General features: G+C 44.3%; 1 pseudogene; it reads left to right on the top strand.

The window, feature by feature from the left end:
- The first annotated feature begins 5,471 nt into the window (after window positions 1–5,471).
- Window positions 5,472–6,364, top strand: LOC139015648 (large ribosomal subunit protein eL6 pseudogene; annotated as a pseudogene).
- The last annotated feature ends 18,638 nt before the right edge of the window (window positions 6,365–25,002 follow it).

The raw sequence follows: 25,002 nt of genomic DNA on the forward strand, positions 1-25,002 counted from the left end.
ACTTCCCGTATATATGTGCAAGAGGTGTTCTTTGCCAGGATGCCAAAGAACCCAGAATCCAGAGAGTTCCCTGAGCCCTCAAACCCAGATCGCCCGCCCCCTTCAGGGTAGCCTTCAGTTCTGGGTCCAGTCTGGCGCACTGACTGGTGAGGAGCCAGTAATCCCTGGCCAGAAAGAGGACCTCATGGCAGCACAAGTTTCCCCCAAGACCTCACTACAGACCGGGTGAAAGCCAGCTCCGCAATGCTGTGTCCCTGGCCCAGGCCCGAGTCCCATCTCCTGCTTCTATCCTGCCACCCCTCAAGGAAGGGGGAGACTCATCCTCCGAGACACCTCCCTTGACCCCCCACCACCCCCAGGCTCTTGCTTGTCCGCCGATCACTGCTGTCTGCGATCCTTGCTGCAGGAGTGGTGCCCTCAGTGAGAGCTGCAGCCCTTCAGCACCCACAGGTCCTCCTGTCTCCTTGGCAGGAGGCATGGTGCTGGCGCACAGGAGACACTCGGGCCATTGAATTAAGGTGGAGCTGCTGTCCCCTCCCCTAAACCCACAGTCCAATTCTAGAAAGAATCTGGTGTTTCTTGTAGCTGATCACGGGTAGCTGAGTTCAGAGGATGAAAAAACCATATATTTCCTTCCACTCAAGTCACCTTGCCATCCCGTCCCTACAGAGTCAAGCTCTGCCTCCTGGGTATTTCTCCCTGCCTCCTTTCACCCTGTGCCTGCATGCGTCCACCCAGCCCCTCCCCAGCCTCGCAGGGCCTCAGGGCCTCAGAGCCACGAGGCCTCTGGAAGCACAGCCTTCATTCTGGAAATGCTGCATGAATCCCGTCTTCTGAGGGGAGCTCTCATTAGACAACCAGACCTCTCTCTTGCTAATATTATAACCTCTTACAGAATAACTGTGGTGTCTTATTGTGCTTAAAAAACATAACAAAATCCTCTCATCAAGGATAAGGGTGGGGTGGAGTGAAGTGAGTGAAGAGACAGCTAGTTCTGTCACAAACAAATGTCTTCCTCTCAGAAATAACTTAAGGGGCTTGGGAGGCTGGGAAGAATTCATGGCCTCCCCTAAGGCACCAGGTGCTCCCAGGAGGTGGTGGCCATCAGCCGGCCCCTCTGAAGGGCCTGGAGTCACCCAGCTGGCGCAGAGCCCACGCAGGGCAGGCCCCGCGCTGTGGTCTGTGACCCCCTGGCACTGAACAGGAGGCAATTTGTAGGCAGCCACTTGGGCTCCATTAGGCCCACTGAGTACCCTGCCTAACCCATATGTTTTCCCTTCCCTTCAAAGCTGTTTCCTCCGCGGGTTCAGTGAGGAAACCCCTGAATAAACAGAGAGTGTGCTGCTGGCCCCGAGGTTTCTCTGAGGTGTGCCCCAGGGACGCAACCCCGGGCTAGGCCCACTTCCAGTCCCGCTGCCAGCCTTCCAGACGTCCCAACTGTTGTTTCCATGAAGCAGCTTCTTTCAGCTGCGTTCACGTCAGCTTCTGAAGGAAAAGCTCTGTCTCCAAACAGCAAGGCAGAGGAAGTGTCCGCGGCAGATGTCCACTGAAGGCCCCAGAGCGCCTGCTCCTCCCGGCCAGAGGGCCCATTGCCCCCCACCCCCAGCAATAGAACAATGGCTGCAATCAGGATGGGGAACTCCATGGTTGGCTGCCAGGTTGGCTCATTTTCAGCATCTGGGGCCCCATCTTCTGTGTGGAGGGGGGGCGGGGCAGGGAGGAGAGGGTAGGTGTGTGTGCAAGAAGCAGCTGACAGGTGAGGCCACGGACGCACAGATATGGCCATTATTCCGATTTTACAGCTGGGGAACCTAAGGCTCAGAGGTCAATATCTGAGTATTGATAGGATCAGAAGTCTAGCCCAAGATTGTCTGACTGAAATCCCTTATCTTAACCATCATTTTACCTGTGGTGAGCTATTTGGGAGCACAGGGCCAGGGCTTGCCGTCTGGACAAGGCCCTCGCTGTACTGCCAAGCTCAAGGTCTGGCTCAAGAACTAAGTGGGCTATCCCTCAGGAGGGGGACCAGGGAAAGTGGGGTTTGGCAGTAGCAGAAGACCAGTTCTTTGCCAGTATTATTGCTGCTGGTTTTGGTCCAGAAACCCAAGAAACAGTAGATAATCTCCACCACTTACTGTTACAATCTTGGGTAATTTACCTAATCTTCGAATGCCTCAATTTTCTCATTTATAAAACAGAAATAAGAGCCCCACCTCTTATGGTGGACGTGAGAATTAAGTGAGATAATATGTGCAAAGCACCCAGAGCAGTGCCTGACCTGTAGTAAGCCCCGTGTATTGCTGATGCTATTATCATCAGCATCCTCATCCTCAGCATCACCAGCATCAGCACCTTGGCCTGAGCCCTCCTGCTTCCCTACAGGCAGAATCAAGCACGCCTGCCCAGTGCTCCCATGGCCTCTCACAACCGCTGTATTACAGTCCTTAGACTTTGTGTCAGTACCTCTAATCTAAGCACAATTGTGACTTTTCATCTCTGTGTCTTACACAGTACCTGGCACATTCTAGATATGCAGTAACTTGTGTTGAATGAAAAAAAAAATTGTGCTTAATTCTAAAAAAAAGGCTCTCAGATAAATCACAAAGGGCATTTGATTTTTATAAGATTTAAAAATATGCTCCCCTACAGATAATGGCATAGAGATTAGCACATAATATCAGGTGATAAGAAAATTGGAAGCGCTTTAAATTGTGACGTGTTAGGCACATGTGAGAGACTTCCATTGTGACAACGATCATTGCATCAAATAGTAACAAACTCCGTCAGAGGCATTGTCTCTGATGTCCCGAAGACTCCTTCTTCAATGAAGACTCAGAAAGAGGCAATTCCCAAGAAGTATTCCCATGAATCTTGCTCTAAGTGAAAAATTTTCCAAGGAATCACCATTGTTTGGAATGTTTTAAAGTGAACTTTCAAAGACAGGCCCCAAAACAGGTTCATGAACTACTGATTGAGCACCTCCTACGTACCGGACATTGTACCTACAAACGTGACTTAAGACACAGTGCCTGGGAGGGGAAACCAGCACATGAGCACACAACCCATCTGTAGTAAATCATATGTAGAGGCACGCCCAGCATGTTCAGAAAGTGCAGAGGAGAAGCCCAATGTGGGGGTTCAAGGATTTTTTAATGGCAGTAGAGACAGAACTGGGGCAGTGGATGCATTTTGAGGTTCTTTCCTGGGCCGCTGTAGTTCAGAAGTACCAGGGACTACTCAGCACAATGCTGCACATTCTAAGAAGGTACGACTACCACCCATTACCCAGATTGACGAGGCCAGTGAGAGGGTGTCCCCCCCCACCCCCAGGCCGCACTCCCTCCCACGCGCAGTAAGTCATCTCTGCTCAAACAAAACCAGCAGTGCTGTCCCTGTCGCTGGCTTCCTTCCAGCCTGCAGGCCCTCCCCACTGAGTCTACAAATAATAACTGAATATCGTCCGCCTCACCTTGAAAACACTGGCCATCCACTGGTGCCCTGAGAAGGAGCATGACCCTGTCATGTTTGATGGCACCTTTCCTTCAGGCCCAGGCCTGTGCACCCCCTGTCATTGGGGGTGTGCTTCTGGTTGTCGAGAGATGGCTGATTTTTGTACTTGGATAATTATTTTTAAATAAATGAGTAGCTGAGAAAACTGAAACAACAGTGCCTGTTCACAAGTGATAACCTTTCATTCACCTCGTGCAGCTAGATACTCGAGACTAGAAAGCACATGAGAGTACAAGCAAGGGAGCCTGAGATTTGGGACCAAAGACTCTTGACAGCTCAGGCCCCTTTTGGGCAAAGGGGATGCTGGGACATGGCCTTCTCACAGGGCCAGCTGCCCGGTGCCATGCTGGTGGGACTCTGGAGGTAGGCCCTGCAATGGAGTCTCTTACGGGGATTAACACCAGTTGTGCCATGTCACCTTGCCTTCCCTCCAGTGACCTTCCCTTCCCTTTAGAGGCCCAAGGGCCTGTGAAAGGCTACTCCCTCATGCCTCTAGGCACCTGGCAATGCAGGACCCAGGAAGAAACATAAGGAAGAGGCTGGGCTAGGACAGAGAGGAGGAGGAGGAGGAGGAGATCTAAGAAAAGGAAGAAGGCGTGGCAATTCCTAAGCTGGTACTGGGCCAAGGACACTGGATATGGAGAGTAAAAAGCTGCTTTTGTAAACTGAGAAGTTCCCCAAAAGAAATCTCACACCATCGAGGTGCTTGCTGAAGTGAGGAAGGCAGAGGAAGGAAACACCAGGAGGCAGTGGCTGATAAAACAGAGCCCCGTGGAAGAGTCACCAGATTTGTAAAATGGAAAAAATGAGAACTAAAAAAATAGAATTGTTTACACTTTGGAACATTTGGCCAGCTTGGGTTTTGGGTCATCTTTGCAAATCACGGAATTTTAAAATAACAACCTAAGGTTTTTGTACAAAAGTCATATAGTATCATTGATATAGTTAGATGTTTTACTCACTCATCTCACAGGTATTTACTGATGGCCTACTATGTGCTGGGGATACAGCAATGAACTAACAGATAAGTTCCCTGTCCTCATGGAACTGGCATTCCTCGGGGGGAGACAGGCAGTAAATAAACACACATGAAAATATGTCTTGTGCCAGGAAGCAATAAGTGCTATAGGGGAAAATAAGGCAGGGGAGGGGACAGGGAGAATGGGATGGCAGTGAGTGTGGTAAGGAGTGGCTACTATTTTTATATTGAGTAACCAGGGACAGTCTGGCTGATAATGTCAGATTCAACCAGAAAGTGAAGAAAGGGAAAGGGCAGCCATGCAGATGTCTTGGGTTAGTGTTTCAGGCAAAGGGAAGAGCAAGATCCAAGTCCTCGGGCTACAAATACTAGACATGTTGGAAAACATTCAGGACTCCAGGGTAGTTGGAGTGGAGTGAGTGAGGGGCAGAGTGGAGCATGGGGTTGGAATGGGGGTGGAGTGGGACGAATCAGATCAGGGAAGGCCTGTTGGCCACTACAGATCCTGTTTTAATTCACTTCTTATAGTGTGAGCATTTCCCTACTTCATTACACTTTTTTCAAAAACAGAGTTTTGTAATGACAGCATAAAATTCCACCATGTTGACCAATCATAATGTATTCAAACAACATATTTTTGGTTATTTTGATTATTTTTCTCTGTTATTTTTATTGATTTCAGAGAGGAAGAGAAAGGAAAAGAGAGAAACATCAATGATGAGAGAGAATCATTGATCTACTGGCTCCTACACAACCCCTAGTGGGGACTGAGCCTGCAACCCGGGCATGTGCCCTGACTGGGCATCAAACCCAGATCCTTTTGGTTCATGGGTCAATGCTCAACCACTTAAGCCACACTGGCTGGGCAAAATTTCCTTTTTCATATCATCCTTTGCTTTCTCATTGCAAGATCACATAAACACCTACCTTTATTTTAAAAGTTTTCTTAAAAAAATTAATTCTCTCTTTCCCATCTTGCAAGATGGTGGGTGAAAAGAAAACCAAGAAGCCGGATGCTAAGGAGAAGAAGCCTGACACTAAGGAGAAGAAGCCTGACACTAAGGAGAAGAAACCTGAAGCCAAGAAGAAGGCCGATGCCGGCGGCAAGGTTAAGGCCCCTAAGAAGGGGAAGCCTCACTGCAGCCGAAACCCCGTCCTCATCAGAGGAATTGGCAGATACTCCCGGTTGGCTATGTATTCGCAAAAGGCCATGTATAAGAGGAAATATTCGGCCCCTAAATCCAGGATTGAAAAGGAAAAGAAGGAGAAAGTCCTTGTTACTGTCAGAAAACCAGTTGGTGGCGACAAGAATGGTGGTACCCGAGTGGTTAAACTCCGCAAAATGCCTAGATATTATCCTACTGAAGATGTGCCTCGAAAGCTGCTGAGCCACGGCAAGAAACCCTTCAGTGAGCATGTGCGGAGACTGCGGGCCAGCATCACTCCTGGGACCATTCTATCATCCTCACTGGGCGCCACAGAGGCAAGAGGGTGGTTTTCCTGAAGCAGCTGGGCAGTGGCTTGCTACTTGTGACTGGACCTCTGTCCCTCAATCGAGTTGCTCTTTGTAGAACACACCAGAAATTTGTCATCGCCACCTCCACCAAAATTGGTATCAGTGGTGTGAAAATCCCCAAACATCTCACTGATGCATACTTCAAGAGGAAGCAGCTGCGCAAGCCCAGACACCAGGAGGGCGAGATCTTCAACACAGAGAAAGAGAAATACGAGATTACAGAACAGCGCAAGGTTGACCAGAAAGCTGTGGACTCACAAATTCTGCCAAAAATCAAAGCTGTTCCTCAGCTTCAGGGCTACCTCCGCTCTCTGTTCGCTCTCAAAATTGGGCTTTATCCTCACAAACTGGTGTTCTGAATTTCTTATAAGAACCCAATTAAATAACTGATATGTTAAAAAAAATTAATTCTGTTGTTTTTGGAATAAAGATATAACTGATCTTTTCTACTTAGCCAACTAATTATCATTCTATAATCATTAATTGAGCAATATAACCCTCTTCCTATTAATATAAAGCATATAACTATAATATTTTCTTGTTTATTCTTTCATTTAGTCTTCCTATAACTTTAAATCATTGTTCCCATGATCTGTAAACAACCCCATAGTAATTTTTATCGGAATGACTTCATACTTACAAGTTAATTTGCAGAGAATGTAAGTCTTCATAATTCAATTTTTCATAATGTCATATGTCTCTACATTCAGTCAGTTGTCTTATGTACTTCAAAAATATTGCCATTTTTCACATATAGATCCTATACATTTCTTTTAAGATGTTTATCCCAAGGTATTTTACTAATTATTGCTATTGTAAATTCATTTTTTGTAGATTCTTTTTAAAAAGAATGCAACTGCATAAAATAGACAAAAGAAGATATAAGTTGGTGATGTGCATCATGAAGAACAACCTCATAGCTGTGCTAATGCAGTTAGAGCACTCAGCCCTGATAGACAACTTCATATCCATGGGACACATTCAGAGAGGGGGAATTATGAGCATAGTATGTATTAGTTAAACCACAAGACTAGGCTGCTAAAACAATACAGAGGAGTAGAGAACAAAGGAGTTTATTTCTCTCTCATGTGACAGCCAGAGATGAGCATACCAGCCTGGTGGGTAGCCCTGGTCTATGAGGTCAATCACAGACCCATGCTGCTTCCAGGTTTTTGCTCTGCCACACACTAGGGCATTGTCTATATGGTCAAAGCTGGATTGCCTATACATCAATGTTGCAAACAGTACAAAGTTTGAAAGGAGTGCTGGAGGGGTACCCACAGACTTTAGGTCTAGGCCTGGGAATGACACATAATGTTCAGAGTCCACTGGAAAGAACTTGATCGCTCTGCCACAGTCACCTGCAAAGAGGTGGGAAAATACAGTCCAGTCGTGTACCTGGGAAGAAGGGAAGGATAGATTTGGTGGACAACTACCTACACTCCCTTCTGGGGAATCTCCCCAAAAGATTCAAATCTCTGGCATAAAGAGTCCAATAGCCCAGCTAAAGCAATATACCCAATCTTAGGGGTGGGAGAAATGTCAGATATGTCCTGTGGTTGGCAGCCCCTCCAGAATGTAATGATTGGGGGAAAAAGTCAGTTTCCCAAAGAAAGGGATGCTGGGCAGACAAAATAAGAGGGGTCCGTTCACTACTAGCCTTATATGCTTGTTATAAATAAATAAGGTCATGCACCTCCGAGAGTTTCTTTTAAGTCCCTATAAATGTACAGTCTTACTCACTTTCTCTTTCATGAATTTTGAGGTAAACAAGAACCTCTCCTCTGGCATCCTACTCCTCAGGGGCCTAGAGGGAGCTTGCAGCAACCTCTGGGCACGAGACCCTTCCTGCAGGTCCCAGGCTCTGAGCCCCGCGGCCACAGCTGTCTGTCATCAGGGAGGGAAACAGCCAGTGTTTCCAGGAGCGTTGTCTGTACAATAATCTGAAGCTTGGAAGAAACACAATTGCCTGGGCTTTATGGGAGAAGTGTCTCTGATGTGACTTTTGTATCTCCCTTAGTGTCTTCCAGACACCCATGAGGTAACAGGGAAGATACAGTTCCTAGCCTCGGCTGTAGCTCAGTAACAGCCACCTGTGCTTCCAACTCAAGTAAAATTAGCCCACTGCCAAAGGAATTACAAAGAAATCATAGCAACCTATTATTGGGCCAGGTAGTGAAGACCATTCCCTTTTAGCCCACATGCCGTTTCCAGAGCTCTGGCGGACAACTTCTCTCTCTCCCACTTCGCCTCCCTCCTCCCTGCTTTGAGGTCCTCAGTTCGTAATGCCTTTTTCAGGTTCTCTCCTCCCCATAGCACTTTGCTATTGGCTCCATTTCATCTCAAACTAGAACCTTGGTAAATAGAGGCTACGAGCCTGCTTTCTGGAGACAAGTGGGAGAGTAGAAATGGGAGGTTCCTTAGGAAGCTAAACACAGACTTGAATAGCCCCAGGAAACCAGCTCTTGTTCTTTATCTCAGACATGATCCCTGGGGAACTGGGGAAAATGTGAAGACAGGTGAGCACAGGAGGTCAGAGCCCCACCTGGAAGCTCCCATCAGGATGCCGGGAGCACAGGTGTACTCCAGTGCCGATCTTGCCTAGACCTGTCTGTTTGCCGACCCCCACCTCCTCCTCTGTGTCCTGGAGGGGAGTTTTCTGTCTTTCCAGTTCTTCAAATGGTAATGATTTTCCTTGTCATCTCTGAAACTTGCGAGGTTGTCATGGGAGACAAATCCATCAGTGTTCATAATCCTCAGATAAAAGGTGCTCTACACGTGTGAAAGAATTATTTTTAATTTTGTCTCTTGGGTGTATGGTGAGGATTAATTAGTTAATCTCAGCAAAGTGCTGTAATTGGCAGGAGGAATTATCAAGACCCTGGGGAAGTTATCGCTTTGAGTTTAGTCACTTAAAATTGCTCTGCTGTTAATAGCAGCTGAGGTAGCAGTTTCTCAGATGTCACAGGCTTGCTCGGTTGCCAGCAGCATCCTAGACCATACATGCCTGGCCAGGGGTGAAAAGGTGAAATTAACTTTGGGTGAGGGGAGGTCAATGTACAAAGAAAACTTAGGACCTGAGTCAATCTCAGATTCTGTTCTTGCCATTAACCCTCGAGGGCATTTCTGTGAAACAGGGAGAAAAAAGAATTCCCACACAGCTGCTGGATGGCTGCAGACCCAGCACAGAGCTGCCCCTGGGAGAGCAGGGAGGGCAAGAAAGGCTTCTTAGCTTGGCCATACAGCAAACAGACCCTGAACCTTCCTAAGTCTCCATGTTCTCATTTGTAAGATAAAAAGGGTGAGCTAGCCCTGGCCTGTGTGGCTCAGTTGGTTGTGCGTCGTCCTGTGCACAGGTTGCCGGTTGGAGTCCTGGTCAGGGCACAGGCCCAGGTTGCAGGCTCAATACCTGGTGGGGAGCATGACATCGATGTTTCTCTCTCCCTCTCCCCTCCTCTCTCTTTAAAAATCAATTTTTAAAAATCTCTGAAAAAGAAAAAAAAAAGTGATCCAGATATTTAGGTTTTGTAGGGAAAGACAGTAACAGTAAATGCTTACACAGCACTACTACGTGTCAGCCTCTCTTCTGAGCCTGCACTTGCATTAACCGAGCCATCGTAGCAGCCCTGTAACGGTGTTACGTTATCTTCCCCGCCTCACAGAGCTGGTAAACGTTAGGTTTGAACCCAGGTGGTCAGGTCCTCCAGCCCACACTTGTAGTCACTACCTCATGCTGCCCACTTAAGTAAAAACCTCTTCATGAACCCCTATTCATGAAGGACCCAGAGGAAGGGAAAGCATTTTAAAAACGCCAAATGTGAAATTTTTGGAGGCTCCCCACAATTTAAGCCTGGGCTCATTGAAATAAATAGCTTTATTCTTCTTCTAGGATATAAAAATAAAGAGACTGAGAGTACAATAGCTCTCTCCTTTGAGCTTTAAACCATTTTAAAGTAAGTCACAAGCTGGCTTTTAAACCTAGATTGTATCCTTAAACTAAAATAGTTAAGTTTAGACAATGGTGCTTTTGGCAGTCTCTTAGCAAAACTGGCCAATTGTGTGAACCCAAACTGCCAAGCTTATCTGGTTTGCAAAAGCCATTTGGAGATTTAAGTGCACTGATTTGGGTAAATTTCCAAGGGAATCTTAAGAAATCTAAGCATGAGAATTCTTATCTGCTCTTGTCTGGTTCGCCCTTCTAACCCACCATCCAGTCAGTGAACTGTTGACACTAGCATGATGCATGGAATAGATATGACGTCCACGGCTATGCCAAAAATGGCAATTATTTATGGCAGTACTGATTTTTTTATTAAGATTTTATACTGAGAAAGATCAGATATAAAGATGAGAGAGAAAGAGAAACATCAATTGGCCACCTTCCAACTGGGGATCGAACCTAGAACCCAGATATGAGCCCTGACCAGGAATCAAACTGGCAACCTTTCGGCAAACAGGACTATGCTCAACCAACTGAGCCACTCTGGCTGGGCCCCTGGGCCTTCTCAAAGCCGATTCTGAGTCAGTAGGTCTGGGGTGAGGCCCGAGGTCCTGCATTTCTCGGGATTCTTAGGTGATTCTGGTGCTCCTGTCCGTAACACAGTGAGTCTCTAGCTTTTAGACCACACTGAATGGGCAACAAGGGACGAGAAGGAGATGGCAGCTCCTGGTAGTGGCTTTGGTCACAAACCGACCTGACTAGGATCAACAGAGGCCATGCCTTCGCAGCATGGTTTTCAGGGCTTTACTTGGGAAGGACCTCCCCCCTCCAAAAAGGAAAAAACAAACATACTTGATATCTGCAATTTTCTAGTAAGAAGTTACTCCTGCATCTTAAGTATGAACACTCCAAGAAGAGAGATACCAATTTTTCCTAGGGTTTGGTGAGGACAGAATTGAGGGTGCTGTCATTTGGGGACACCATGGTGGGAGCTAAGAGATGCAAAAATGAGGAGGGACCAAGCATGACTGGAGTGAGAGCTGGGCTGGGGACCAGAGGGGCCGCCACAGGTGTGCTGTGCCTTCTGCCAGTAATGGGAGGACCCGTTATTAAGTGATTGAGAGAGTCAGAGCTTAGAATGATCGCTCAGAGCTAGTTTGACAGCTGAACTAGGAATTAAAGGGGAACTTAGTCACAATTCCAAGCCCCAAATCTTAAAGATGAGATGACTAAGGCCCAGAAAGGCAAGGGTACTTGCCTAGGGCACTCTGCAGGATAGAGGCAGCCCCGGTCTCCTCACATCCATGTGTTCCAGAGCCTTCCTCAAAGCTGAGGAGTGTCTAACACAAGAGAAGATAGATGACGTCTATCTTTTGCACTTGACAGCCCTAAATAATAGGACACACAAAAGTCCTGAGGGGGACAAAACGTTTAATTCCGAGGCTTTCATTCAAACAAAATTAATCTACATTTGACTATGTACTTAACTATCAGGAAACGGAGGGGACAGGAGGGAATGAATAAGGAGATCAGGTTCAGAACCAGCCGTGCAGTGTTTATGTCTGGAAGTCTGCCAGGTCCATCTGTGGACAGAGGCCTGAAACATCGGAGTGAAAGAAGCAGCTCCTCTGATGGCTTTTCCTCAGCCAACCCAGGGAGAAGTACTTTCTGGGCCCTCTGAAGAGTCCCCTTAGGGCCCATCTGACTGCAGGGGCCTGTGACTGCTCATTCACTCACCTTCCCAACTGTGATGTGACCCAACAGAACCACTCATTTGCGTTAAACTAAATAAGAAGTAGCCTTTGAGGCTTCTTAAAGGAGAGGGCTCAGACTAGTTCCTTGGAGTTTGTAACAATATCACAGATGGCCCCCTGGCCAGTTTTGCTCAGTGGATAGAGCGTTGGTCCCAGGTTTGATTCTGGTCAATGGCATATGCCCTGGTTGTGGGCTCTATCCCCAGTGGGATGCATGCAGAAGGTGGCCTATTGGTAATTTTCTCTCATCATTGATGTTTCTGTCTCTCTCTCTCCCTCTCCCTTCCTCTTTGAAATCAATAAAAAATATGTATTTTTTTAAAAAGACCACAGATGGCAGAGTCACCTTGATGACTTTAGAGCATCCTACCTCTCATCTGCTCAGAATGGCAGTCTCCATCCAGACTCTCACACACACCAATATTGGAGTCTCACAGACTCCAATATCTCCAGGAGGCTCCATGATAAGTAACCCAGGAAGCCAGAAGTGGTAAATGGTTTTTGTTGTTTTTTTCATGTTCCACCTGCTTAGTTAGTGCTGGCTTCTTGGAGAACAGTGTTAAGAAGGATTCTGAAGCTTAGCAGTAAGGAACTCTGCAGGATATTAACAATGTCTGCCATGGGCCAGGCAAGAGAGAGAATCATGGGTTCACACTTTTGCCATCCTTAGCCTGGGACTCCAGATATGCAAAAGCTGTGTTAGACCAACAACCTCAAACTAGACAACACACCTGTGTCTTATATGGAATTTTGGATCACCAGCCACCTGTATACAGTGGCTTGTATACACATTTCCACTCCTTCTCACAGATACTGCTTACATAAAGAATAAATTTCAAATTGCACTTAATTTTGCCATTTTTGCATTTGGAAGCATTTAATTTGCAGAATTCGCTAAATGGGACATTATAGGGTGTTACCTCAACACCCAGCAATTAAAGCTTAAGTAAAATATAAAATGGGTATAATATCACTTTGGTTCAAGAGCTACCTCTGCAGTGTAGTAGGTCCCTCTTCTCTGGAAGCAATTCCTCTTCTCTTACAATCCCCACTTTTGGTCTTTAGGGATGGACCCCAAGCAGATGCTAAACCACAAGATACTGAGGTAGCTACCTGCCTCCAGCTGAGCTAATCTCATCCATTCTCCTGGGAATGTCATACTTGAACTGGAAGTCACAGAAATTGGGAACTGTGAGTAGTCTTGTGATAGCACAGAACACATATCTCAAATTCAGTACCCTACCAGGGTCAGCAGGTAAGCAGGCCAAGTATAATAAAAACAATGCCACTGTGATAATAAATGGCCACTAACACTAAGTCTATGTTTGGGTGTTAATAGGGAAACTGTGTCTAACAGGAGAGACATGTCCAGTCTAAAGGGGCAGCTACTATTCAGCTCCAGCTAATTGTTGCCATGCAGTAAAGAGAGCTACTGTTGCCACATTGTTTGATTTTATTTTTCCAAGAGAAATCTGAATTTTTATGTGAAGTTCTTCCAATTTTTTCTAAGTTGTCAACTAAATTTCACAGCCATACTGGTCAAATGAATCATCTTTGGTAAAATATTGCCTGAGAGTCAATGATTTACAATCTATACTTTTTAGTCAGGGTGCTATCAGGACACAGATTGCTTGCTCACAGAGGAGGGGCAGATAGGAAAGACCTGGCACAGGCCTAGAACTCCTGTCCTGAGACCTGGGAGTTCTGTGATTTCCCAGTATCTTTCCAGTACACAGAACATCTTTTTTTTTTTCCCCTAAGCTAGCTGGAGTTGATTTCTGATACTTGCCACCCAGAATAATCTTATCTAACACACCCTACCTGTGGGAGGATGACTAACCTGTAGACAGAGAGTCAAACCCCAGTACTCAGCCACACCTGACCAGTCCCAGCTCACACACAGATGTACCTCTTCACGCCAGCCATAAGCATTTTGGGACTTGACTGACAGTATTTCCTAACTAATAACAACTATTGAAAGAGTAGATTGCTGGGAGTGCCCTCAGTGGTCCCCCAATCTGTCTCTTGCTTCAACAGTGTTTGGTTGGAACAGACCCAGGGACACCCTTTCTTTCAGCCTCTGACCACCCTCCAACCTCTTTTCCAGTCACTACCTTCGTAACCACCTCAGCCACCCCCAGCCTCCAAGACCAGCCAATACCATTTTTTGACCTTAACTCCTTACTGCTGAACAACGATGAGTTCCCAAATTCATCAGAATTATTCCACCGAGGTGGAGGCTGCCAGTCAACCATCTGGTCAACCTGCATCTGCAGGCCTCCTGCACCTACCTCTCTCTGGGCTTCTATTTCAACTGGGATGATGTGGCTCAGAAGGGCGTGGGCCACTTCTTCCTCAAGTTGGCAGAGAAGTGTGAGGGCGCCGAGCATCTCTTAAAGATACAAAACTAGCATGGTAGCCGCATTTTCTTCCAGTACACGCTGAAGCCTTCCCAAGGTGAGTGAGGCAAAACTCAGGACATCATGGAAGCTGCCACGGACATGGAGAAGAACCTGAACCAGGCCCTTTTGGATCTGCCCTAGGTTCTGCTTTTACAGACCCTCATCTCTGTGATTTCCTGGAGAACCACTTCCTAGATGAGGAGGTGAAACTCATCAAGAAGATGGGCAGCCACCCCTGCAGGCTGGCCAGCCCCCAGGCTGGGCTGGGTGAGTATCTCTTTAAAAGGCTCACCTTCAAGCACAACTCAAAGCCTTTGGAGCCCAGAGGCCTTTCAGGGGCCCCTCTGTATTCCCCTGGTGTCTGGCTTTTGCCTGAGCCTCTCCCCAAAACCACTAGGCATCCTTTTAACCACCCTGGGGCCTTCTCCCATGCATTGGACCAAATGAAAACAAGAAAGCTTTTTGCAGGAAGAAGAAGGAAGATGAAAGAACAAGAAGGAAGAAGAAGGAGGAAGGAAGAAGAAAGAAGAAGAGAAAGAAAGAAGAAAGAAGAAAGAGAGAGAGAGAGAGAGAGAGAGAGAGAGAGAGAGAGAGAGAGAGAGAGAGAAAGAGAGAGAGAGAGAGAAAGAAAGAAAGAAAGAAAGAAAGAAAGAAAGAAAGAAAGAAAGAAAGAAAGAAAGAAAGGAAGGAAGGAAGGAAGGAAGGGAGGAAGGAAGATTTCCCATGGTGTTTTCAATAATAAAATAATAAAGTTGAGTTTGCCAAAAAAAAAAATCTTAAGTGTATTATAATAATCCCACCCCATATTTATGTATTAAGTTACCGGTTGACCTACAATTCCATGGTTTTTCCTGTGGGGAAAAACCTGTCCAGAACCCTTAGAACTTTGACCAAGATATTTATGTAAGTTTCTAAAAAGAATTTATAAATAGGAGATAACATGAGAAAGGCAGAAAATTTACATTGGTTACTCAAAAGAAAAAACTTTGAAGGAATAAAATTCCCCCTGAGAGTAACTTTCATTTAGAACTTTGTTTAGGCGCTGTTATGATTTGAATAATGTCCCTCAAAAATTCATATGTTGAATTCTGAACACCTAGTTCCTTAGAATGTGACCTATTTGGAGGTAGGGTTCTGAAAGAGGCAATCAAGTTATTAAAATAAAGTGATTAGAGAGGATCTAAATCCAATATGGCTGAAGTCCTTGTAAGAAGAGGAAAATTGGACACAGACACACACACACAGAAGAAAGACCATATGAAAACATGGAGAGAAGATGGTCATATATAAGACAAAGAGAGATGTCTGGAACAGAACCTTCCCTCATGACCCTCAAAGACCCAACCTTGATCTCAGATTTCTAGCCTCCAGAACTGTGAGAAAATAAATTTGTATTATTTAAGCCAACCCATCTATGGTATTTTGTTATGGTAGCCCGAGCAAACTAATACAGGCAATACAGCAAGTACTTCTTGAGAGTTTGTTATATGCCAGGCACTGCTTTGAATGCTATATATAGTATCTCATTTAATCTTCCCAACTTCTGTGGGAGGTAAGCAACATATTTATCATCCCCATTTCATAAGTGATGAAACTGAGACCTCAAAAGGTTAAGAAAGTATCCTAACATCACACAAAATGTAAATAGGACAATTTGGATGATAAACCTCAGTCTGAATCCAAAATCTGGACCCAAAATCTTTGTTTGTAACCACTATACCCTACTGCCCCTTGGTAGAACTTTTCTACAGAGGAAGATTCCTTCCCCTACTCCAACTCCTAAGCTATTATCGAACAGACAAAAGGGAAAGTCAGGTCATATGGGTGTATCCACAATCAAGTAGTCAAGCCCCCTTGATGAATCTGATAACCTCAGAGACATTGAAACCAGATTGTCGTGAATTAAATGTTTGTGCTGCCACCCCCAATTCATGTGTTGAAATCCTAACCTCCAATGTGCTGGTATTGTGGGCGGGGGGGTTGGGGGGGGGTTGATAGGTAATTAGGTCATGAGAATAGAGCCTTCATGAATGGGCTTATACCATTATCGGAAGAAACGCAGAGAGATGGTTTTTCTCTTGGCCATGTGAGGATGCAATGAGAAGATGGTTGTCTATAAACAAAGAAGAAGATACTGGATTTGCCAGCACCTTATTCTTGGACTTCCCAGCATCCATAACTGTGAAAAATAAATGTTAAGCCACCAGTCTATGGTATTCTGTTACAACAGCTCAAACATAAGATACAAGTTTTTAAAAAATCATGGAGTAATTGTAAGACATGGGTGATTGAACCAACCTTATCCTGGAACCTTAGCATGCAGTTTATTTTTTTTTCTTTTACTTTCTTTTATTTTTTTCCATTGCCATTTATCCTCCCTATACTTTCTTCCACCTGAAGGATGCAGTTTAATTCAACATAATTTGATGGGGTTATCCAATCTGTTTTCCCAAGAGCTTATGGAAAATTAAGCTGGTAACCTAGGCCATCAAAATCCTGTTGGTTATACCCACTTATCCAGAGATGACTCCCAGGGCAATTAAGTGGCATGCAGCTCGGGCATTGCTTTTGAAACCCCTTTTCTGTTGCTTGCCAACATTAGCACCCACCAGCACCACCACCCCTTGGCACAACTCCCAAAGGGGTGGTGGTACAGCAAAACAGTATCTGCTCTATAGGGTTGCCATGAGAATTTAATAGGCCTGGCACACAGTGGGCTCTCAGTAAATGTTAGCCCTTTTCCCCTTTGAAACCCATTGGTAAAATCTCGCTCAGCGAAGATGAAACTGTTGGTTGTAAACTTATACGTTATGTTTACATTTTAATTTGCATTTTAAACTCCCTCTCCTGACTTTTGCCGTTAATGACAAATCAGCCTGTGTAAATGCAGATTGAAAATATACAGGCTTTGCCCAAATTGTGCAGTTGGCATTGCCGCAGGAGAGGCATTCTCCCCCACAAAATTAGCATTCCAACAAAATGACCCTCTCCTAGCCCAGTCCTGTTTTGGCCAGACTCTCCTGTCCATTAAAAGTGCTCTTGTCCAGCTGCTCTGTTGTGATTTATTTTGCAGTGTACTGGAACAGCCCAGCCCAGAGCATGTTTCAAAATCCTGGTTTTCCTCTTTGCACAAGAGTTTGAACAAAACAAAGCTGGGATGAGCAGGGTCATGGGTTTCTGTACCCTACTGGCCAATGAATAGGAGACAAAGGCAAAATAGAGAAAGGCTGTCCAAAGCTTTGTGGACTGTGGGAAGTGGTGTTGCCAAGGCAATGATTTACAGCCAGACTGAAGAAGGTGGCGTTAACAAGGACAGGAGACCAGAGCCACATTTCCTGAAAAGCAAGAGAGCCACTCGGAGCGAATTCACTACTGATTGGTAGGATTTCCATCTTTTGTCTAAAATATGTATTTCTAGCCTTATGTTGAAAAATTGTGTTCAGAACTCTGAACTATGAACACAGTAGCTTTATCACATCCTGGCTGTCAGCAATCATTTAAAATCAGATAAGAGGGAAGGAAGGGAAGTTGAGAGTCATGACTGTTGTCCAATCTAAGCCTGATAAAAAGTATTCACAAATGGTCTATTTATAGAGACATATGGGATGGTCATTAGGAGCAGAGTCCAGGCTGGGCCCTGGCTCTAATGACGAGTTTGTGAGAGACGCTCACCAGTTAGGGAAATCATTTATTCTCTTGGTACTTCAGATTAGATCACCAACAAGAATGAGTAAGACCTGTAGAATTTCATGGGGGGGCCAGGGGGCAGGAAGAGTCTGACTCCACACATTTATTTTGGAATATTAATTATTACCCTTTTATTTTAAAACTGGGCCTCACTGTCAGGGCCAACAAATCAATATATTTTATTTATGTCTAACTCATTGCCCTACCCATGGAGGATCAGTAGGTGTTCTGATTTCTGAGCCAATATTGTATCTGAATGAAAATTTAGGTTTTTCTAAGAAAGTCAACTGCAAGCAGGTCTCTACACTCAACCCAAACTCACCTCTGCATCCCTCAAGTCATTTGTGCAGTTCCCTTGTTATGAAAACAATAGTAGTTATTTATTAGCAAGTGAAAAAAATCTCAGAATAAAATCAATGGAATGTGCCCACTATTTAGCCAGGAGAGGGAGAGTCAGAGGCTCACAGCCAAGGAGCATGGCTATTTCTCCAATATAAAGTTGGGATCTAGATAATTTGAGAGTTTATTAGAAACACAGCACAGAATTTCGCAAGCTAAATGCACACTATGGTTTATATCATCAAGACAGCAAAATCTTCTGTATAGTACATTAATGGCTAACCAAGTGCTTTAATCTATATTACGTCATTTGATTCTCCTACTATCATGAAAAGTCAACAGATAAGGTACTATGACCTGCATTTTATGGAAGGGGAAACATGTTCAAAGAGAACAGTGTTCAAAGCAACTTTATACACAGAAAATGGTGGAACCTATATGAGGTTTTCATGGCCACCAAATAGTAGAGCCAGGACCTAAATCTGGATCCTCTGATTGCTAGTCCCGTCTGATCAAATCTCAGAATAAGACCACCCCCACCTCCAACTTCCAAAATAAAACTTTCTAGTTAAACACAATAGGCTCACTAATAGTCCTAACTTAAAGGCAAACTCCGCTCTCTGCAGAATTTCACTCAGACACCACCCTTTAGCATTACAGAATCTAGATATGAAAATCATCTTTAGTCTCATATTCTTGTTGTATAAACAGATGAAAAAATTGAGACACAGAGAGGTTAAGTAACTTGCCCAAATTCACACAGCTAAACTTGTTTCATTGGTTAACTCATATTTTAAGATCAATGCAGTCATTCCACAGTTTACAAGAAACAATTAGAAAGTGTCCATTTACGTGATATGCACTTAATTAAACATCACACTTAAGGGAGTAATTAGGTGGCCTTAATTTGATTCTATTGGTTCCCAGGTGATTCAAAGTTTAAAAAAAATCATAGCACATGCTCCAGATGCAAGAGACAGGTAAACCAATCTATCATTCGGGATGTAAGTAATAAAGACTCCAACTAAAGGAAGTTTAAACAATAAGAAAAATGTATTAGCTCATATAACTAATCCAAAAGTAGGGCAATTCCAAAGTTGGTTCGATCAATGGCTCCCAAAAGTCACCAGGAATCCAGCCTCTTCCTCTCTATCATACTCTGTGATAGCCAGGTTTGGGGCCCACATATGGAGTCACCATATTAATCATGGTCCTGCCCCAGGTCCAGGCAGCATATGTGAACAACAGTGTCAGGATCCAAAAGAGGACTAACCCTTCTACATGCCCCTTTTTCACAGCAGGGAAAATCATTCCCAGGAGACCCACTGAAGATGTCCCTTCTTATTTCATTGGCTAGAATTGTTTCACATGTCTATGCCTAAACCAGGAATCAAAGGTGAGGGGGTGGAATTCAGGACTGACTTAGAATAGTCAAGATCCAGGGCCTCTCTGAGTAGTCACCTCCCTAACAAGGGCTCATGCCAACCCTGGTTATTGGGAAGGTCAGCGTTGGTATTTTTCAAACTGAAGGTTGTGATCTATAAGCAGGTGTAAAATCAGTTTAGAAGGTCACTGTCAGCTTTTTAAATGAAATAAAATAGCATAAAAATATCAGAATGCTTTGCATGCAAAGGCAAGTACTATTTCAAGCAAGTAACACTTGTTCCAGCCCTGGCACGTATGGCTCAGTTAGTTAGAGCATTGTCCCATGCACCGAAGGATCGAGGGTTCAATTCCTGGTCAGGGCACATGCCCAGGTTGTGGGTTGGATCCCTGGTCCGTGTGCACACAGGAGGTAACCGATTGATGTTTCTCTCTCTTCCCCTCTCCCTTCCTCTCTCTCTAAAACAACAACAACAACAACAAAAAACACACAAGAAAAACAAAACAAAACAAGAAAACATATCCTTGAGTGAGGATTGAAAACAAAATTTTTTTAAAGAAACATTTGTTCCAATTTTATTTGAATACTGTGTGTGAGAGTGTGTACTGCATTGCATTGTGGTATTTCCTATCATGGATCACAGTCAAAAGGCTTGAAACCTACTGTACCAGAAGGTGTTTTTACTAAGGGCAAAGCTCTGCCTTATTCATTTCTGGGTCCTCAGTGCCTGGCATATACTAGTAAGACACTTTAAATATATTTCAGATAAACTGAGTTGATGAAAAAGCTGATATTGATACTCTTCTACCAAGTTTCCTCTAACAAAGATTAATGTATCAGGGTGTTTTCTGGCAAACTTCCGCCATCTGAGCAGGTAATCTTCCCCCAGGGCCTAAGGAATCAAGTGCTCACTTTGGGCCAGGTGTGAGATGAACATATGGTGTACCTTACTTCATTTAATCTTCCCAGCAATTCTACAAAGTCGGTATTATAACCATTTTCCAGTAGAAAGAAATATAGTTTTAAACATGTTAAGTAATTTGCTGAGGTCACAGAGTAAGTGGAGGGGCAACAGGATTATAGAGGAGATTGATCTGACTCTAAACTCGTAGTAGACCTTACCACCAACGGTGAGTTGTGTCAAAACCCTCCGTGCCTCTCTGCAAGAGCAGCAGAGTGCAGAGAGGCACGGCCGGGTCCATTCATTTGGGTGGAACTTCTTACCCACACAGGAACACCTTGGACTTGACCACCCAGAGATCTCTTAGTCTCACCTAATCCAAAACTGCTGGACTTCAAGTCCCAAAGGATTCATTCTGCCTCTCCAGCAGCCCCAGCACAGGGAGACACCACCAAACACTTCACATGAGCTTCCACCTCACAGTAGCTGGGGATCCAGAGCACAGCAGGGAACACAAACTAAAGCTGTGACTTGCGGCAGCCCTCATTGGCCTTCTCAAAGGCCTCCGCACTTCTAGGCCTGAAAGAACCACATGACATTGGAGGGATCGTTAAAGAAGCTACCACAGCTTGTGGGTTTCCGGCCTTGTCTACCATATCCTTAGCAACCAAGGTGGTTCGGGCTTTCTGGCCCAGAGTCAGCAGCCATTGAAATCTGGGAGTTATTTCATTAAACTGGTTTTAAGTTACATGCCGGGAAATTAAACCTGCCGGCCTATTGTCTGTGCTGTAAACAATCCCTTCTTTCTTGGTTAAATTTCTGTCAGCTCTTGTGTCCTGCTACTGAGTGGGGGTGGGGGAGTAGCTAAAGCATTGCCTTTACCCAATGAGGTTTAAAATGTTTCTACTTTCTGAGTAGTATCTTGTTCCCCTTACTCCATTGTCTGGTAGGCCAAATCTTTTTGCGGGATCCCAACAGGGCCTTTCTTCTGTGTATTGGGAGGACAAGATATCATAGAAAAGAGTCTCCTGTCTTCAGTTTCTGTTGTTGCCCTTAGCTTTCCAATGGCCAACTGGCAACGTGCCACTGAATTTTATTTCAGAAGGGGGAGAAGGAAGAACACCTGCACACACCAACACCTTAATTTGGTCCAAGGTAGGTTTGGCCTCTTTTTCTCTCCTTTTTTCAACTTTGACATGTGCATAATGGTTGAAATTGACCCTGGAGAATAATGTATTTTCTCCATGATAAATATCGCCTTGAATCCCAGCTAACCTGTATAGCTGGACATTGCTTCCAGATCAAGGCCAATGAAGATGTAAAAATCCATCTCATGTGGACTTTTGTCAGTCCTCTGACAGCCGATATGTGTAAGGGAGAGGACACACATCCTTAGGGACAGTCCAGGAGTGTGTTGCTCCCCTGACAGAGTGCAGGGGGTACTCAAAGGGAGCTGAAGACCCCTGTCATTTTCCCACGAACTTCTGCCACTGAGGGAGATGGAGGGAACAGAACAATCTGGAGTAAAGGAACTGGGGTTCAAGTCCTATCTCCACTGTTTACTCTGTAAGCAGCATTAAATACATGCCTGAACCTCTCTGGCCTCAGTTTACACATCTGTAAATGGGAATAATGATACTGGCTGTATAATACAGAAAGAGCTTTGTAAGTAAGGCATTCTAACTCATAATAGTAGTAACATTAAAGAGATTATAAGGACTCTTCTGAGATTTGTCCTAGCGCTGCTACATCTACTTTTAATATACCTATTTTTTAAAGATAAAGTTCATCATTGTTGTCATCACTGTCTCCTTCACCAGTAAAACAAAGGCCAGTTTGTCAAGACATTTCAGATATCAAAACATGAGGCCCTCCCCAACCCTCAGCTATAACCACATTCCTTCATTTAGACTAGCCTTCGGACCACACAGCACCTTAGCATAATTTAAAGTCTTTCTACCCACTGCTTTGTGCTGTCTGGGTTGCACACTTGGACAACCTGGTTCCCGTCTGGTGAACCACATTAAAACCAAAGGAACAAGAGCTAATGCAATTGGTTGAAGTCATTTCCAGAAATACACTATTGGGGACATAACAAGAAGGTATCTGGGTTCTAAACATCTAAACAGGAAATCATAATTAGAACTAATGTAGCATCCAAATTACTTTAGGGAAAACAACTATTACAAAATCAGATTGCAGGCACACCAAGATCCTTGTTGTGAATTGAAAGAGGCTTGCTTTTTAAATATATCCCTTTATTTTAATAAATGTCATGCTCATTCTAGAATGAATCTTAACTATTCACAATCCCTTTAATTGCTCATAAAATAACACCATCATAATTATACCTATTCTGGTGTGGGACCAATGGGGTTACTGTATTTAAGAGCAGCATTAACATACAGCCTCACATAAAGCATTTAGGCAGCCTCAGAATTGTGGCAAATTTAAATTGGTGCCAAAGGAAGAAAATACATATGCCTTTTAACTGACTCAGAAACTGGCTTCCCAGATAGACCCCTTGTATTTCAGCACTCCTTGCCCTTAGCCTTTATATATAGCAGCTTTGAGGGTTGGGAGTCAGATAGCATACTCACGAGTATTAACACACAAGGGAAAGTGGACTCTTTTTTCTTTTTTTCAGGAAGTGACAAGTAAGTGATTTTCAAAACGTGGGCAAAATGGAGGAAAAGAAAGAGTGAAAGAAAAGATGAAGAAGGAAGCAGAAAGGCAAATAAAACACAATGTCATCCATTGCGTCCTGACTGGGCTTGAGTTCAGGCTGTCCTGCACATGCCCTTCAGGAAGGTGAGGGTCAGTGTCGGGGCTGAGTCCAAGGAAAATTTTCCTTTATTCTGCAAAAGTCAGGTGTCTTCAGTACACTTAGCCCATTTTCCCCCTGGTTCTTAGCGAAAGGCTTGCCTTATTAGTGATTGGCTGGAAGTGAGTGCATTATCATCGACCACAGACCAAGTAACAGGACATCTTCTGTCCCCAGGCACCCACTGGTTACCCATCAATCATCTTTTATTGACTTTGAACTAAGATCCATGAATTCGAAAACTGCAATTTAAAATTTTTATAGGCAAACTAATGGTATATCAACTTATACAGAGCTGATTCTCCAATAATGCAGTTGAAGGACACAGCCCCCTGCCACTGCTGGAGCCTCTGCTTTTTAGGAGGAAGGACACTGACCGAGCCTGGTCTGTGCCAGGCACTGTGCGGGGTGCTTCGCATGTATCAGATGGAATCTAAGTCGCCACCAACTGTAACATACCCATTACTTCATGTGCCACCAGAAAAGCAAAAACAAGACCATGAACTGAAGGATGCCATCCATGGTGCATTTACTGTGAAGAGAAGATACACTTACAGCCTCAAGGCCCTGCACTTGCATGAACCCTTCCAAGGTTCCCGGCGGGGCCCCAGCAATGCATTCACATGGCCATATGTTTTTGTAAAATCTGCAAAAGATATTTTAACTGTAATCAGCCCACTGTCTCTTTTCACTCTGACTTCCCCTGTCACACTTCCCCTTGTGCTGGGTGGCACTGGAGTGGCCATGGGCAATTTGGGGATCTTGCTGAAGGGGAAGTTAAGTTGGGGAATACATTTAGACTGGGTCCAGTGGGATATATTTATAGTCACAGTCACATTCATCAGTTGAGTTATTGCTAGCCCTCCTGGTGTAGCAATGGCCTCCACCATCCTACCCTCCACCATGCCAGCTCTCCTGGCAGTGGGACCCTCAGGTGCAGGGCTGGAGGGTGTATCCAATATAAACATGTCCTACTAGGCCCACCAGACATATACAGCATGGGTAGTGGGCGAAAAAAGGCTTGAAATTTATGAAGCCAAAATTTAGTCTGTGGAAAATTCTTCCAAATATTAACAGCATATGTATGAAAGAAACTTTAGAGCCAAATTCAACAACAATCCTAAAAACTTATCTCACAAGTGGTGAAGCTGGAACACACTTTTCTAAATTATCTATAGTAAAAAATAAATCTCCACTAACAATAGAGATGGGAGACTGAGTGTTTACCTATTCTCTCTACAGAAATGATATAACAAAATCACTGTCATACATCCAAAAAAAAAAAAAAGAATAAAGAGGTATTACAGAAGTGTGTCAGGATGTTAATTAATAAATATTATGTTGCCTTTATGAATTGTATAGTATTTGTGAATTAGGTCAGCTTTTTAAAATGTGTAATTTTTTGTGATTTCTTATCTAAATAAATATTCACATTCTTTCCTAATTTTTGCATTCATTGTTTTACATTTTCTTTTTAAAAAGGTTTCCAAATAATATAAGGCACAGGCCCCCTAAAACCTGGGCCTACTCCAAGATGCCATCTCAATTTCAGAGAACTTTTTAATGCTGAGGCAGGAGAGTGGAGAGTAATATGTGTCTTAGAATCGATGAAATCCATAGTATATATTATTTCATTTAAGGACACTAAACAATACTGGGAGGTGGGTATTCTCACAGTCATTTTATAGAAGAGGAAACTGGGCTCAGGAAGTTGAGAAATTTGCCCCAAATTAAGTCTGCAGGGTTAATACTGTTGTCATGGTTTC

This window comes from Myotis yumanensis, unplaced genomic scaffold, assembly GCF_028538775.1.
Source record: "Myotis yumanensis isolate MYYU_CA2020_CCGP unplaced genomic scaffold, mMyoYum1.0.hap1 SCAF_8, whole genome shotgun sequence".
Taxonomy (NCBI): domain Eukaryota; kingdom Metazoa; phylum Chordata; class Mammalia; order Chiroptera; family Vespertilionidae; genus Myotis; species Myotis yumanensis.